This window comes from Artemia franciscana, chromosome 19 (genome assembly GCF_032884065.1).
Source record: "Artemia franciscana chromosome 19, ASM3288406v1, whole genome shotgun sequence".
NCBI classification, from domain to species: Eukaryota; Metazoa; Arthropoda; class Branchiopoda; order Anostraca; family Artemiidae; genus Artemia; species Artemia franciscana.
Genome location: NC_088881.1, coordinates 15,420,717 through 15,437,050, shown reverse-complemented (window position 1 = coordinate 15,437,050; position 16,334 = coordinate 15,420,717). Strand labels below are relative to the sequence as shown.

At 38.1% G+C, this 16,334-nt stretch overlaps 1 protein-coding gene across 4 annotated transcripts in view; it reads right to left on the bottom strand.

Annotated features, from left to right (window-relative positions):
• Positions 1-16,334, bottom strand: part of LOC136039331 (chromatin-remodeling ATPase INO80-like) — a 138,516-nt gene that overhangs the window by 31,888 nt on the left and 90,294 nt on the right. The gene's annotated exons all lie outside the window — the stretch shown is intronic.

Below are 16,334 nucleotides of genomic sequence, written 5' to 3'. Positions count from 1 at the left end.
GGGGAGAGGGGCATTTTCGAATGCCCTCAGGACATTTGCATGAACTTGTCTTTAGTGCAGTGACTGGTGAAAAGATTCATTGTCACAGCTCACTACATTCCACTGAGAAAAAAAGAAGATAAATTCTAGCAACCAAGTAAGCAAGTACATAAGAAATTATTTAGGAAGAGGGGGGGGCGTAAAAACGGGCAAGTTATATAAAAACTAGTAAAAATTTAAAAGAAACGTATAAAATTCGCTACTTTTGGGAGTGGCGTGAACCCAAAGACCTCTACTTAGCGCAAACCTGCTAGCAAACACAGTACAAGCTAAAAAGTATAAAACTTTGAAGTTAGTATTACTGTTACTAACTTCGAACAACATCATTGCTTATACAAAGGGCAGATCAGGCAGATAGCACAAGTCAATAAAAGTCCCCCTATTATGTAAGATAGTATCAGATCAAGAATTAAGATATCAAGTAAATGAAACACATAATCAAGCAATAAACCATGATAGGAAGAAATGCCATCGCCCTGACTATCCGAACTATGCAAGCCGTTATTGAATAAGCTTTATCAGTCAGATTAACTCTGTCGAATGCTCCAGACGCGATAAATCAATTATAATGAAAAATAATTTTAAAATGGAGGATTCATCCAGGATTGGGCTCAGACATTCTATTCAAACACTCTGTTGCCAGAGGGTTTTCAAAAAAGCTTCCAAATCATTTGAGTATAAATATGGATTATTACAAACCAACATCATCAAAAAAGAAAAACAAAATTCGGCAACCAGCGTTATTTTTGTAGGCTAGATCAATTCTTCTATTAAGCATTACAAAAAATATTAATAAACTCGGAGAAATAGAAAGGGGATAAGACAAGATACTGACTATTAATTAAACTTAAAGTAATATAAACACATTGTTTTAATTGTAGTGTTAAAAAAACGGCTATTAAGCAAATTGAGCTAAGAATACAAAAAATGAAACGATGAAGGTATGAATGGTGAAAAAAAATGCGAACGACTGACTAGAAATAAGGGCCGGTCATAGACACCCTATACCATGCAGGCCATAACTGGACCGTATACCATACAGAAAAAAAGTATGTCAATATGGAAACCAGTAAAGCCACTACATACAATAGCCAATGTTCAGGGCAGGCACGTACGCAGGAATTTTTTTTTTTCGGAGGGGGGGCCGAAACCTTCGAAACAGCAGATATGAAGTAGCACTTTTTTATTTAGTAATGCAAAAAGCAGGTATATCGAAAAATGCAGATTAACTTTAATCTGTAGTATTGTAGCGGATGGGGGGGGGGGGGGAGAAGACTGAAGCCTCAAAAGTACGTTTTAGGCTCATGTTGTGTTCATAGCAATTTAGAACCAGTGATTAATCTATTATATCCCACTGAAAGGGAAATTTTAGGGTTAACAGTGCAATATGGATTCTGTGGGGGATAGTTCTTTTATTGCAAAAACGTAGATTTTAATGAAAAATGATAGTTTCCAAAACTGATCCATTAAAAGCTGTACTTTATCCTGAAGGGGGGGGGGGATAAACGCCCTAATATAAAGGATAATTCTATTTTGCTGTGGAAAGAAAACTCTCTTTACAAAAAACAAAACAGCACAATTGCTAATTACTTCAAAGAGGGTAAAAAGTTAGACAGAAAATGGGTTAATAATTGGGGAATGACTTGACCGGATAATGGCATGCTGTAAAATCCCCCAAAAAAGGCTTCACACATGTATCTAGATTCTTAATAAATGTCCTACTTTTGACAGAAATCCCAAGAAACCATGGGGAAATTAAACATTTCACGAAGTTTCGGGGGGGCCGAAGGCCCCCTGCGTACGTGCCAGGTTCAGGGCATACAGTTAAAAACAGCCAACCGACAGAAAAACAAGAGCTAAGAGCTCATATGGCACTTGTGACGAGGCCGGAAGAGCCAAGAGCTCATATGGTATGAGCTCTAGCAAAATTCTAAGAATCAATAGATTTATTTAAAGGAAAATCAGAGGCTTACTGCTGGTCAGGATTTAAAATAAGAGCTCTGAGTCACGATGTCCTTCTAATAATCAAAAGTCATTAAGATCCGATCACCCACTTGTAAGCAATAAATACCTCATTTTTTTCTAATTTTTCCTCTCCCTTCAGCCCCCCAGATGGTCGAATCGGGGAAAACGACTTTATCAAGTCAATTTGTACAGCTCCCTGACACGCCTACCAATTTTCATCGGCCTAGCACATCCAGAAGCACCAAACTCACCAAAGCACTGAACCCCACTCCCCAGCTCCCCCAAAGAGAGCGAATCTAGTACAGTTACGTCAATCACGTATCTACAACATTTGCTTATTCTACCCACCAAGTTTCATCCCGATTCCTCCACTCTAAGCGTTTTCCAAGATTTCTGTTTTCCCCCTCCAACCCCCTATGTCCCCAGATCCGAGTCGAGTCGAAAAAGAAGCATATGAGACATATCAAGTTTCATTAAGATCCGATCACCTATTCGTAAGATAAAGATACCCCAATTTTCATGTTTTCCAAGAATTCCAGTTTCCCACTCCAACTCCCCCAATGTCACAGGATCTGGTCGGAATTTTAAATAAGAGCTTTAAAGCACAAGATCCTTCTAAATATCAAATTTCATTAAGATCTGATCACCCGTTCATAAGTTACAAATACCTCATTTTTTTCTAATTTTTCCTAATTACCCCCCCCCCCCTAACTACCCCAAAGAGAGCGGATCCGTTCCGGTTATGTCAATCAAGTATCTAGGATTTTTGTTCATTTTTCCCACCAAGTTTCATCCTGATTCTTCCACTCTAAGCTTTTCCAAGATTTTAGGTTCCCCCCGTAGATAACTTCGAAGACCACACTGCCTTTCCATGACGAAAGTAGAACAGTTCAACAAAGTAAAACAGGTTCCCCCCATCAACTCCCCCCGCACAATGTCACCAGATCCGGTCGGGATTTAAAATAAGAGCTATGAGACACGATATCCTTCCAAACATCAAATTTCATTAAGATCTGACCACCGTTCGTAAGTTAAAAATACCTCATTTTTTCTAATTTTTCCAATTTAACCGTACCCCCACTCCCACCCAGATAGTCGAATCGGGAAACAACAATTTCTAATTTAATCTGGTCTGGTTCCTGATACGCCGGCCAAATTTCATCGTCCTAGCTTACCTGGAAGTGCCTAAAGTAGCAAAACTGGGACAGACAGGCCGACAGACCGATAGAATTTGCGATCGCTATATGTCATTTGGTAGATACCAAGTGCCATAAAAATGGCGTGTTACTGGTTTTCCTTTAAAATAATCATCGTTTGGCACAACGAACATACAGGATTTTAGGTTGTTTGCAAAATTCTCACGTATGTTTTTAGTATGAATTTAAGAGAGCACAGTACCCTATCTGGCCCATTATAAGTTTTTTTTTTAGTTTGTGTGGTCAAACTACTTAGAATTGATTGCGCCGTATTACCATGTAGAGAACTTGTAGAGCTTGGATAATAGATCCAAACAAACGAAAGAAAACTAAAAGACGATACCCAGGGGCGTAGCTCCAAATTTTTATGGGGGGAGGCAATAGGGGTCTACATATAGAGAGTCAAGGGGTATGAGCTATATAATATTTTTTCTGAATTACTGGGGGGGGGGCAACTGTCACCCTTGCACCCCCCCACCAACGACGCTACTGCCAAAACCTACTTTCACGAAAATCTTAAAAAACCATTCAACTTCTTCCATTTTGTGCCAGAGAAAGAGATAGTTAGATTTAACGAAATTCACATCATTAGAAGCATGAAGCGTTGTCGTTCCGAAAAACGGCGGAAGATTTTTCAGATGATTTCCAGAGAAATTGCCAACGGATTGTTTTGGGCATCCGACGGACTGACCATATCTCAAACAGTAAGCTATACGAGAAATGGGGTTCAATCCTGCTTTCTAGGGCTATAATGAGAGAAAGGATGAGATGGCTAGGACATATTCTGCGAATGAAGGATGAGAGATTGTCAAAGATTATGCTTGTCGGCCAACCGTCTAGGGCCAAACGAAAAACAGGTCGTTCCCGAACGGGGTGGGAGGACAAAAGGAAGAATTTAAGAGAAATGAGAACTTCTTGGAAGGTGGTAAAGAGCGAGGCTTTTAATAGATTGGGATAGAGGAGGAGTGTGGGTAGCTGTGTTGACCTTAGGCGGCTTGGTGCTGCAGTGAGTTATTAGTAATAGTAGTATAAGTCTGCATTTTGTTTTTCGACCAAACGAAGCGGACTTTTCTTCTTAGTTTGGAAAGGGCAGTCCATAAAAATATTCTAGCATATCTGTTTGAAAAACGTTGAAAATCAGTCCAAGGAAGTATCCTTTAAGCAATTTGACAGCTTTGAAAGTTCACTGTTGTGCTACCGGTCTTGATTGAAAACCTCGCCGACAGAGAAGACGTAATTCTTGTGCTGCATGCACACTGAATAGATAGCATTTTCCTTAACAGTATTTTCTTTATTTTAAACTAGCCTCTCGTTAGCTTTTCGGACTCTTGATACATTTAAGATACTCTGTCAATTTTTTACCAAATCGCTTTGGGAGTAATAGTGCTGGAAAAATTGGCCAATGGGTGAATTTTACGCTGAGCCTCGCAAAGTGATTTTGAGGCTTCGAATGGGCTTAAGCAGACGGACTTCTATACAAATTATCTACTATATGAAAGCGAGTTTTGTCTGTGTTTGGTTTTAATTCTAATTTTTAGGGATTATCCTCAAAAAGTTAAAACATAAGAATACACCAAATCTTTTGGCAAGAAAAGTGAACTTTCACGTTTTTACGGCAAAAAAGTGAAAGTTTCATGTTTTGAATGGATGATAGTATAGAAAATAGGACCAAAGTAGAATGAATAAAAAATATAAAAAGGGACAAGCAGATAAAATGGGTAAGCTTTGACCCTTCGTTTTTGAGGCGGTCAGCCGACGCTGAGCCAAGCAAAACGATTCTTATGGTATCGAATGGGCCTAAGCAGACTGACTTCTACACAAATTATCTACTACTTAGTGATAAACGAGTTTTGTCATAGTTTGGTTTTATTTCTAATTTTAAAACCCAAAGGAGACCCTAGACGGTCAATCCTTTTGATCAAAGTTTCCGTCAACCAATGGACGTGTGCTTCAACTTCAATCAACCCTTCAATCGCGACCAAAGCTAATCTAATACACTGCTTTTGATCAAAATGATTGAGTCATTCAAAGTTTCTATCAATTACCGTCAACGCTTGACTCAAGCTTTAAAGATGCTCCTAGACGGTCAATCGTGCTGGGGTCAATCGATTGACGGAAGCAGTTGATGAAAATGATTGACCGTCTAGGGCCTCCTTAAGAATACGACAAATCCTTTGGCAAGAAAATTGAACTTCAAAAGTTTCAGGTTTGAATCATAATTTTCAGGAGTTGAGAAGTTTCAAGTTGGGATCATAATATAGAAAACAGAACCAAAGTAGAATGAAGAAGAAAATATAAAAAGGGACAAACGAATAAAATGTGTAAGCTTTTGAGTTTATGGTACTTCCATATAAAACTTAATTCACAGGGAAAACAGTTTATACCAAATTTTCATTCCAAATCAAATTAAAAAAAAGGAAAGTAATAACATCCAGAATCGCACTTACAAAATTACATATACACCCACAAAATTATTAATTCAGAGCAGCTATTCTTTTTCGACCCATGGGACGACAGGTTTTAACCAGTAATTAGGTACAAAAGGCGTCATATGGGGGAAAGGGGTGAAAAACGTTTTACAGTTCCTATTTAATAATGAAAAATACATAATAGCCTTCCTGTTTGTCCCTCCTGATCTGCTATCAAAAATTCACATGTTTTGTTTTCAGCGGTGACAAGATTCGTTCCCCAGGTGTAATTCAAAGCAGCTGGGATTCAGTGCAACGACAAGTGACAAGAACATCAGGCAACGCAAACAGCCTGTTATCACCAAGACGAGGTTACCAGAGAAAAATACAATAAACGTCTCTCCACTAATTACATCTAATTTCCACACCTAGGTACTGGTGCTAAAGCATGGAGTAGGAGAGGGGGTCATATTTTTTCGGAGTGCCTGAAAGCACACAGTATAGTTTTAATATCATTTTTCGGGTGGGGGTGGGGGTTCATAGATGAGGAAATTAAGGACCGATGTTAATAGTAGATTATCCACCCTCTGATGGCAGCTATGGTTTTACGTAGCTTTGGGAGTTTACAAACGTCTGAGCCATTCAGCTTTTTGAGAACTCAAATAATTCTTCTAGATATGAATTGCTTCCGGCTATGCAATGCATTTCCATACTAGTTCAAGACCAAAGGACTCGGCTTATTCTATCCACAACAGTAACGGAAATGTGCATCAAACTTACCTTGTCGTAAAAGCCTCCTTCTTTTTAAGTTTCTACTCACAGCCAATTTTGAATCAAATCATAAACGGTAAAAAATAGTAATAAATAAACAAAAATCTCACAAGCAGAACACACTCATGGCAAAATAAATTTTAGTCTTTTCCCGAATTAGAGTCCATTCCCGTATTTCTCCAAGAAAATTTAGCCTGTCAGAAACTCCTCAAGATTAACGTTCGCAAATACACGCACGTTAAAAGAAATACAAATCGTTCATCTTGGTTGTTAAACTTCAATTTTCAGGGAGAATCCAGAGAGCCCATTTTCCTTTCGAAGAAATTCTGGGAAAATAGAAACACTTGCTAGTTTAGTTGCAAATACAACGGACACGAAAACTAACAAAAACAACAAAGCCGGAAAAGATACGTCATAAAAAACTAGTGAATGCTATTTGCAAGATCCGATGGCCAGAGAACGTGTCAAAAACGAAAGTGAAGAACAAAGACACTTGCGGTTAGGACACATGCGACAGCGAGAATTAGAACGAATTAAAAATGAAACATACAAAGATACCGTAAAATACACCAATTTTAATTGTCAGTCATTAGGACCTTTCAACATTGCATGTATTCATTGTGGAGCCCTCCATCTTCCCGAGGAAAGACTAGCAAACAAAGGTAGTTCATTTGGAGATTGCTGCTTGCATGGTCATATTGCATTGCCACCTCCCCATTTACCAAATTAATTATGTTTTTTTTTGGGGGGGGGGGGCATCACTTATTCTCTAAAGAGTTCCATAAATGAATCGAACAGCCAAACGTCCAAATGTGCAGCTTACTTTCACTGCGCCAGATTGTGTCGAGTATAGACGGTTCAATTTCTAGTGATAATTTAATTGAGGAAGTATAATGCCAAATCAAAACTTAAATTTAATGAAGGATAGCATTACTTTAGCTTGGCTGAACAAAGAAGTAAGTAAATTAAATGCAAAAATTACCAATCGCCTCCCACGAGAATACAAACCGTATAAAAGTTATGATTTTGTAAAAGACCAAGACGAAGGAGGAAGTGAATTCACTGCAGTTCTTCAATTGTGCAGATTTGCCATCCCATGACTTAAAAAAAAGTAGTTATGCTTTTAGATAACTTAGATATTTCAGAGGGGACGTGGAATGGAACCCACATTTTTGTTACTGATTTATGTAACAACATGATTAAGGCGAATGTAATTACTGGGAAAAAATCAGAAAACAAAGTACATGTTTCTCGAGTTACGCTCGACTCCAGTAAAGGTGATCTTAAATGTATTGTTCGTCGACATCAATCCCACTTAATAAATCGTAAGGCCAAAATTTTCGAATGTGTTGACATCGACCTCCGTACTTCTGTTTTGATTATTGTATGTTGTACGTGGGATTTTCTCGTGTTAAAAGGCAAAGTACCTCAAAAGTTCTGCTACCACCTGAAAATTAACGACAAACACATAATGCTTTATGAAAGGTAGCATTGACAACTGTCGACAAAACATCTTGTTGTTAGAATTATAGCCTCTGCCTATTTTTAAATTAATTAAACGAACAATAATCGCGTATATGTGTGCGTATAAATTTATCATCGAAATCGGTTACATAGTTTTTTGTTTGTTTTTTTTTCTCTTAAAACTGGTATATTGATTCTGGCTACAAGAGTGATCTAGACAGGTGGCCACTTTAAGGAAGAATTCGTATTTTTCCCAGGGTGGTTATATCGAACCTATGGTGACACCATGACATCAAGACGAAGTTCACATTGTCTGCGGTTAGAATACAGGCGATAATGAGAATCAATATACGGAGGCCAGCCGCGTAGCCGTGTCGAGAACCAGCGGCGAAGCCCCCTATCTCCCGTTACTATCTATGTCCATGCTTCAGGTGCATAAAAGCGATTCAACGCTTAGCTTTTAACTTGTGGTTATCTAATACAAATAAACTGCAAACTATACGCATTAAAGAAAAAGAAAAACCGGAAATCCCTTTCCAGCATACTCCCAAGAGGCAATTTTGGAACAACTCGTATGAGCAATTTTGAAGTTAATAAATAATCTACTTCCAGGGATGACCGGTTTAAATCACGAGTGGCTATTAGCATTATTTGTTTTCATAGGCCGACCCCAATTTTCCAGCAGCAAAGTTTTCACATAGGCAAAGTGAGAACAGTATAATGAATGATAGGAATCGCAACAAGTGTGCCTGTCAATGAGCTCGTAATTTGAGCATTTTCCAGTCAATTTCGCATAATTTTTATGTTCCATATCCGGTATTTCTTCTGCTTGGTTCCGTGCAACCAAAACGTGGGAAAGCCCGACAATGACCGTTTTGTGGTCAAAAGCCGTCACTTGAACACCATTGGTTAGCGACTTGAATTAAAAATGTTCTATTCAAAGAAATTACTTCTCGAAATGTTTTGATTCGGATATTGTGCAAGAAACTAATTACTTCTTGAAACGATTAGACTTTTGTCTTAACAAATTTCATGCAACAGTCAGAGCTCTTGCGCCGGGGTTGGTACTAATTTGCTGCTAAAGAAGTCCGAGCCGTTCAAAATATTGATTCAGGAGCACAAATTAGAACGGTAGGAAGTCGGCGGGAATAAATGAGGTCGGGTTGGGTTTTCAAAGTTTACGAGAGTCGGTGCCACATTTGTAAAACCTAAAAGAGACGGAGTAGGCTTCTCTAAAATTCCAAAAGCGAAAGTCGGAGTAAGTAGGAATCAAAATTGTCAGTAATAATTTGCCAACCTGAGCCCTGGTTGTAAACATGCAAATTTGAACATTTACGCACAACATAAATAAAACCAATCGGGTTTCTGTCCACGATCATAACTAACCATAATTTCATTTGGGGGAGAATTTGGCAAAGTTATATCTAGAACATTATACAGCGTATTTGAAAATGGGCTTTACTTTTAAGCAAAGTTTTTACTTTAAGGCTTTACTTTAACTTTTTTTTTTGCTTTGGCTTTACTTTAAGCATTTACTTTTAAAACCAACAGCTCGAAATTTATCCCAAAAGCTGACTTTTTCAGTTGCAGTCACAACCCATTCTTTTGCGAGGCTTAAGAGTTTTTTGTGAACTTGAGAACTTTCCTAACTTGACTTAAACCAATTGAATCAGCCAAACAAAATTGGGCCAAGAATTCGTTCAGGTTCTAGTAATCACCTAAGTCTAAAGTCTGGGAAAAACATACTCAAAGCCAAATTTGAATTTTTGTGCTTTCCTTTTCTCGTTTTCATATATTTCTTAAAGTCTTACCTATGTGAAGCTTTGAAACGCTTTCTTGAGCCCTAATTAGCTACGTCGACCGGTTCCGTGACATAGGACAATTAGAACAGGACTTCCCGAGGACCTACTTTCCCTTACTATTACCCAATATACTGTTAGCACCCATTCCCGGTTGTCAGGGACAGATACATAATTGATATTTGGGGAAGGATACCGATAAAAATGTGGCCTCCCATCGGTATTTTCCTCCCCTCGGACCACGTAATTAGTGATTATTTCAACCTTCTTAGGATGGGGTAGGTACCCCTAAAGCCACTCCCTGGATCCTCCCTGCAGGCTTTGAACCGATGGAAAGTATCAACCATTTAGGATAGTTAAGCCTCACTTTCAGGGCGTGCATAAATCCAATCAAGGATTTGTTTTACAGACCCCAGATGCTTTATTGATGAGATTCGAATTAAAACTCATGTTATCCACTGTAGGGAAAAAGTCCCTTTCTAGACGACGCCTGTTTTTCGCGTGCTTATTGTCCCTACTTTGAAATGGATCAGGTTTTTGTTAAGGCAGCTGGTTTTTCCGAAGGGGGCAGATGGGAATCTTGTCCTGATTCTATGTTTTCATGTTCACCTATTTGTGCACATGCCAACGTACCCTTTATTTTTTCCCATCCTTCATAGCAGAGAGCCAGGTGACCCGGCGTTTATACATCAAAGTGATCTCCGTCTAAAGGCATAAAAATCAAAAATATTTCCGAATGGCAAAACAACATTAAGAAATAATTGATGGGTAAAATGAAAAGACTAGATTAGAATGGAAAGTACACAAGAATATCGTGCACAAAAGTTGTGCATTGAGAAGCCAATGCATCGGGATCACAAAAACTAAAAACAGAAAGGATTAAAAAAGAAGATACAAAATGAACTTGAGATAACAAGTGTGTGTGCGTAGATACACCAGTACACAGCCCAGGTATATGTACTGTGGTATATACACTGAAAAACAAGCTAAATTAATCAAGCTAGAAACGTGATAGTTTTGCACAATAAACTTGGAACGATATCATAGAAATTCCTCAAGAGTTCAGAAAGCTTGACTTGTAAAGAGGTCACAATTATAACATAATAGGGCCAAAGGTCTCAGCTACCAACCGCAGGAAGCACACGGAGGGGAGGACCAATAGGCTCATAGTTTTTTTTACCAGTAAAAATCGACAAAGCCAACTCATTTTTGGTTGAACCTACATACCCTTTATACTATTTGTACAGCGGAAGAATATTTGACACATTCTTCCAAATTCCAAAAGTTTTATTTTTGATATATACATATGAAAAGGTATCTGGAATTTTCCAGGATCTATTCTTCAATATAATTTTTGCTCCTTAACGCTGTGCTTCATTTTAGAGTTTGCGAGTGTATTATGCGTGAGTGTGAGTGTTTAAAGCGCACACTATTTATTTTACAACGGATACTCCTCCGTCTTTGCTTAGTTTTCTTACGTGAAAGAAATCACATTAAATGCAAGTGTAAGGGCCCTTTTCTATCTCTGTCCTTTTTTTATTAGAGAGAGATCTATATAATTACTATTGCTATTATATTAGATTTATTTAAATTAATATTTTTCACAGGAAGTGATGCTACACTTGTGTACACAGTTTCAAATTTTGCTAAGCAAACAACAAATTCATCGTTTTGTTTGATTTGATGTAGGTGTAGCTTCTCTTCCGCTTTTTGATGGGACGGGTATATATATATATATATATATATATTTCAAATATATAAGTTTAATCAAGTTTAGTCTTACCCACAACAACTTACGAGTCTGAAAAAGTTTGCCTTATTTTTGAAAAAAGGGAGAAACACCCCCTAAAAGTCATAGAAACTTAATGAAAATCTCAACATTAGATTCAGCGTTTCAGCAAACCCTACTGTAGAAATTTCAAGCTCCTATCTGGATAAATGTGGAATTATGTATTTTTTGCCAGAAGAAAGATCACAGACATGTGTTTATTTATTTCTTTTTTTTCTCGGGGGTGATCGAATCGATCAAGTGGTCCTAGAATATCACGAGAGGGCTCGTTTGAACAGAAATTAAAAGTTCTAGCGCCCTTTTCAAGTGACCGAAAAATTGGAGTGCAACTAGGTACCCTCCCATACTCATTTTTCTTAAAGTCACTCGATCAAAATTTCAAAACAGCCGTTTTGCTCAGCATAGTCGAAAAATCTAATAACTATGTCTTTAAGGATGACTTAATCCTCCACAGCCCCTGGGGAAGGGCTACAATTTGTGAACTTCGCCCAATGTTAACATATAGAATAGGTTATTGCGAACTTTACAAACCTTTTCAGGGGGATCTTTCCTGGAAGAGGGGCGGGGATGAGGGGGAGGGAGTTACATGGGAGGATCTTTCCATGGAGACATTTTTCATGGCGGAAGGGAATTTTCCTTGAAGGGGCACCAGAAGGGGCACCAGATTTCCAAACATTATTGAAAAAACGATCAGAAATTAAATAGCGCAGCCTAAGTAAAGAGCCATGTGGGCACAATGTATTATTTACTTTTTTTTTAGCTTTTTGGTTTTAGACCAGGGCACTTCGTATTGAAGTAGTCGTCGTATAAACTTCGATGCTCATTCAATTGGAAATTGAAAGGACTAGTGCTCTTTTGAATAGTCGAAAGTAATTGGAGGGCAACTAACCCCCCTTCCACGCCCACCATTTCTCAAAACATATCCAATCAACACTTTTGAGATAGCAATTTTGTTCAACGTAGTTGAAAGGTCCGGAAATTAAGTCTTTGAGGCACTACAGCCCTCAGAGCATGGGTTGAAAATTAAGCCCTGGCGGCATACAAGGTACATATAGAAAGTGTGATCGTATAAACTTCGGATGGGACTCATCGGATTGGTAATCAGAAGTTCAAGTGCCATTTTTTAGATTCCGGCTGATCGGAGGGTGTATACACCCCCTAACTCCATATTTTTCCGTAATACATCTGATAAAAATTTTGAGATTCCCATTTGTTGCCTTAGAAACTTCGAAAATAGCTAATTCGATTGGAAATTGAAATGGCTAGTGTTCTTTTTAATAGTCAAAAGTGATTGCAGGGCAAATAACCCCCTTCCATGCCCACCATTTAACCAAACACGTCTAATCCAAATTTTTAGATATCCATTTTATTCAACGTAATTGAAAGGTCCGGAAATTATGTCTTTGAGGATGAAACCCCTTTGCCCCCAGTGCCCTCAGGGCAAGGGTTCCATAAAAAAAAAAAAAAATCTCAAATGTTGTATTTTGTGGATCACAGATGCGTTTTTTTTTATTTTTTTTTTGTTCTTCAAAGAGATGATCGTACTGAACCAATGATCCTAGAAGACTGGCAGAGGGTTCATTTGAACTGAAATTGAAAGTTCTAGCGCTCTTTATAAGGAATAAAAAAAAAATTGACCCTCCCTCCTGAGCCCCTTCCCTTAAAGTAGTCAGATAAAAATTTGGAGATTTCTTCAGCTTAGTTCAAAGGTCCAATAACAATGCCTTTAGAGATGATATGACCCTTCATAATCCCTGGGAAGGGGTGTAAGTTGCGCAATTAGGGTGATATAAGGGGAATCGGATTGAAACAATTGCCCTAGAAGACCACCAGAGTGCTCATTCGACCGAAAACTAAGGGTTCTAGTACCCTTTTTAAGCGATTAAAAAGATTAGGGGGCAGCTAGAACCCCTCCCACGATCTCCCTCCCCCAAAGCTGTCTGATCGAAATTTTGAAATAGCCATTTTGTTCAGAACAGCTGTTTGGTCCAATAAATATGCCTTTAAGGATAACACAGCTCTCCACAGCCCCAGGGGAAAGGGTTGTAAGTTGTGAGATTTGCCTAAACTGTCCACATACAGCATTCGTAACTGATCTATATAGCTCATAGCCTTGCGATACAACGTTCGCGGGAGCTATGAATTGAATTTTGACACAAAATAATACACTGGCGGTGGTGGTATTTTTAGGAACAATTTTCCGAGGAGGGGGATTTCCGAAATGATTTGAAGACGTCCGCGAGAAATTTCCCTAGAGGATTTTCATCGAGGATGCAATTGTCCGGATGGCATTTTCCAGGTGGGTGAATGAGCGCGTTTTACATGCGAACAGCTTTACTTTGGAAAATTTTCAGTGGGGGAGGGATTTTCCAATGAGGGTAGATCAGAAATGAATAAAAAAAAACAAGTTTTTTCAACTGAAAGTTAGGAGTAACATTAAAGCTTACTTTTTTGTATAATAGGGAGGTTTCCCCCTCCTCAATACCTAGCACACAAGTCAGGCTAGCAATAGCAGTGACTAGGCTTATAATACTTGGAGAAAATTAAGTTTGATAATCAAATGGCATTTTTTCTTTAATTTGTATCTAATTATGTCCTATAAATAAAAAGGCCTAGGCTATTGTTCAAAGATGCAGCCATACCTTAGACCAGTGGGTCTCAAGTTTTGGTCCACGTACCCCTTGGGGGTAGGCAATGATTTTTAGTGAGTAAACGGCCGGCCAACAAAAATAAAACAACCCTTTTATTCTACGACTGGCAATCTTTTGTGTTTAGCTGTAGTTTAGTTAGCATCGGTAACTGAGAAGGAGTTCCTAATTTTTTTGGGAAAAGAGGGGTACAGTGTCTAAATAAATTTGAGAACCACTGCCTTAGACAACATGGTGATCTTGATCCAAGATCCCAAACATGAAATAAGCAGTGTGATAACAAAACAGTAGCTTTATTTGATTCCTTGAATCAGAACTGTTCCAAATATAAAATTTACTTCCTTGGAAAACAAACAGTTCGTGGTAACAAACTGTAGTAAGGAGCGACCCGACTCAATAGAAACCGAAACTCTAAAAACAGAATTTTGACATCAATATATACATCAAAAGAATCAGATTTTTTGTTTGACTCTCTCTCACAACTCTACTTTTTAAACAATAAAAACTTTGGCATAAAGAGCGGGCCATTGAGGAGGGGATATCCCCTTTCATATACGGAATAATTTCCGTTCTTTTTAAGTTTTAATGTCACTCCTTACTTTCAGTTAAAAAAAAATGTTTTATTTATTTATTCAATCCATTAATAGGCCTGGAAATGCCCATATGTTTATATTTCTTTTTCTGAATTGCCATTATTTTACAATGAGAACCAAGGGTATTAGCCAAGAACTGGGGCTATTGAGAATGAGCCATGTTAAGAAAACAATTCTTACTTTATAATATGTAAAGAAAATTGTTTTGACACATTTTGAAGGCACCTCTTCTATACCTCTCCCCCCTCCTTTGTGAAGAAATATACAGTTAAAACTATATATGTCTTGAGAGTTTTCTTCTGTTTCTCCATTTTGTCATCCTTGATCCAGTTTATGGGTACACAGAAAACAAAAGTGATACATGGCAAAATGCATGGGACATTAGGGGGATGGGGGTAAAGTATGGTGTAAGTTCAAGCTTTTTCTCAAAATTTGTTTAGTCGGCCTAACCTTGACCAATTTTCAACCATGTTATGAGGCCAGCTTCATAAAATTAACCAAGTCATGTTTGAATAATCTAGAAGCAGTTGATGTAATCAAACAATTGGCATATAATGAAAAATATATCACATGATAAAATATTACAGTCCTTGACTGTAAAAAAAGGAAGAAAAACAACCAAAGGCACATGGGAAATCGGTAAACTCAAGAACACACACAAAAAAAAACACAGTTACCTGCCCCTTAAAGAAAACTGTCGCTGGAAGTTGGAACTCGATCTTCAAGCCGCGAGACAAAACAGGGAAACTTCTCAAAACTGTAATTTTGGGAATACTCAATTAAGAAAGAAAGAGATTCCCTCCCCCTTTAACAAGATTCTTGAACTTGTTTTTTTCTTATAGACAGTTCACTTCACAAATACAACTCTTACTCGAATAATATAACGAAATATATTTTCAATATTTTACTCTTTACCTTCAAATATGTAAAGTCCAATGCTGAGCCGACCCCGACCCCTAAGTTAGGAGTAGAATGCTCTACTGACTGAGCTAATCATGTTTGTATGTTTGTTTTACACTTTTAGCGTTGTTGAACATAAAAATAAGCGAGTTTTCTTTAGTTACCAACACTGACCAATTATATAGGTAGGTTTCACTCACGTAGGTTTGACGCGCGTGTTAATAAAAGGTGATCAATAAGTTGAATCCCAAAATTAGGAAGGTGAGCCCAAATTTGCGTGTTATTCCAGCCCCAGCATTGTTCATCACAGAATCCGAAGTAAAACCAACAGTCATGACTTGTTGAGCCACCGCTGATTTGACACTTGATTTGTCCAAAGAGTGTCAATCATATTGAAATGTTATTTCAGTCTATCCAAATGCAAACTATAGGGGGATGTGGAATGATTAGCAGACAAGCAGTTCAATGTAGAATACACACACTAATTTTGCCTCCAGGAGGGTGAATAAGTATTTTTGCTAAGCAACTGAGGATACGAAACACCTGATTCGGACAGTCACAGGAGAGGATTGAATTTCTTACGCCTGTCGCCGAATTTGCAAAATGGGATCCAGATCTTTTTCTGAAGGGTGGCGATCAACTTCCCGGGAGGCAAGTAAGGCAATGTATTTTTGACAAGGAATTTTCCCACAGCCATCAACACAGAGTAAAAAGTGGGAATTTAAAAAAGCCGAAAGTTTAACAACCAACAAGATCATTCTA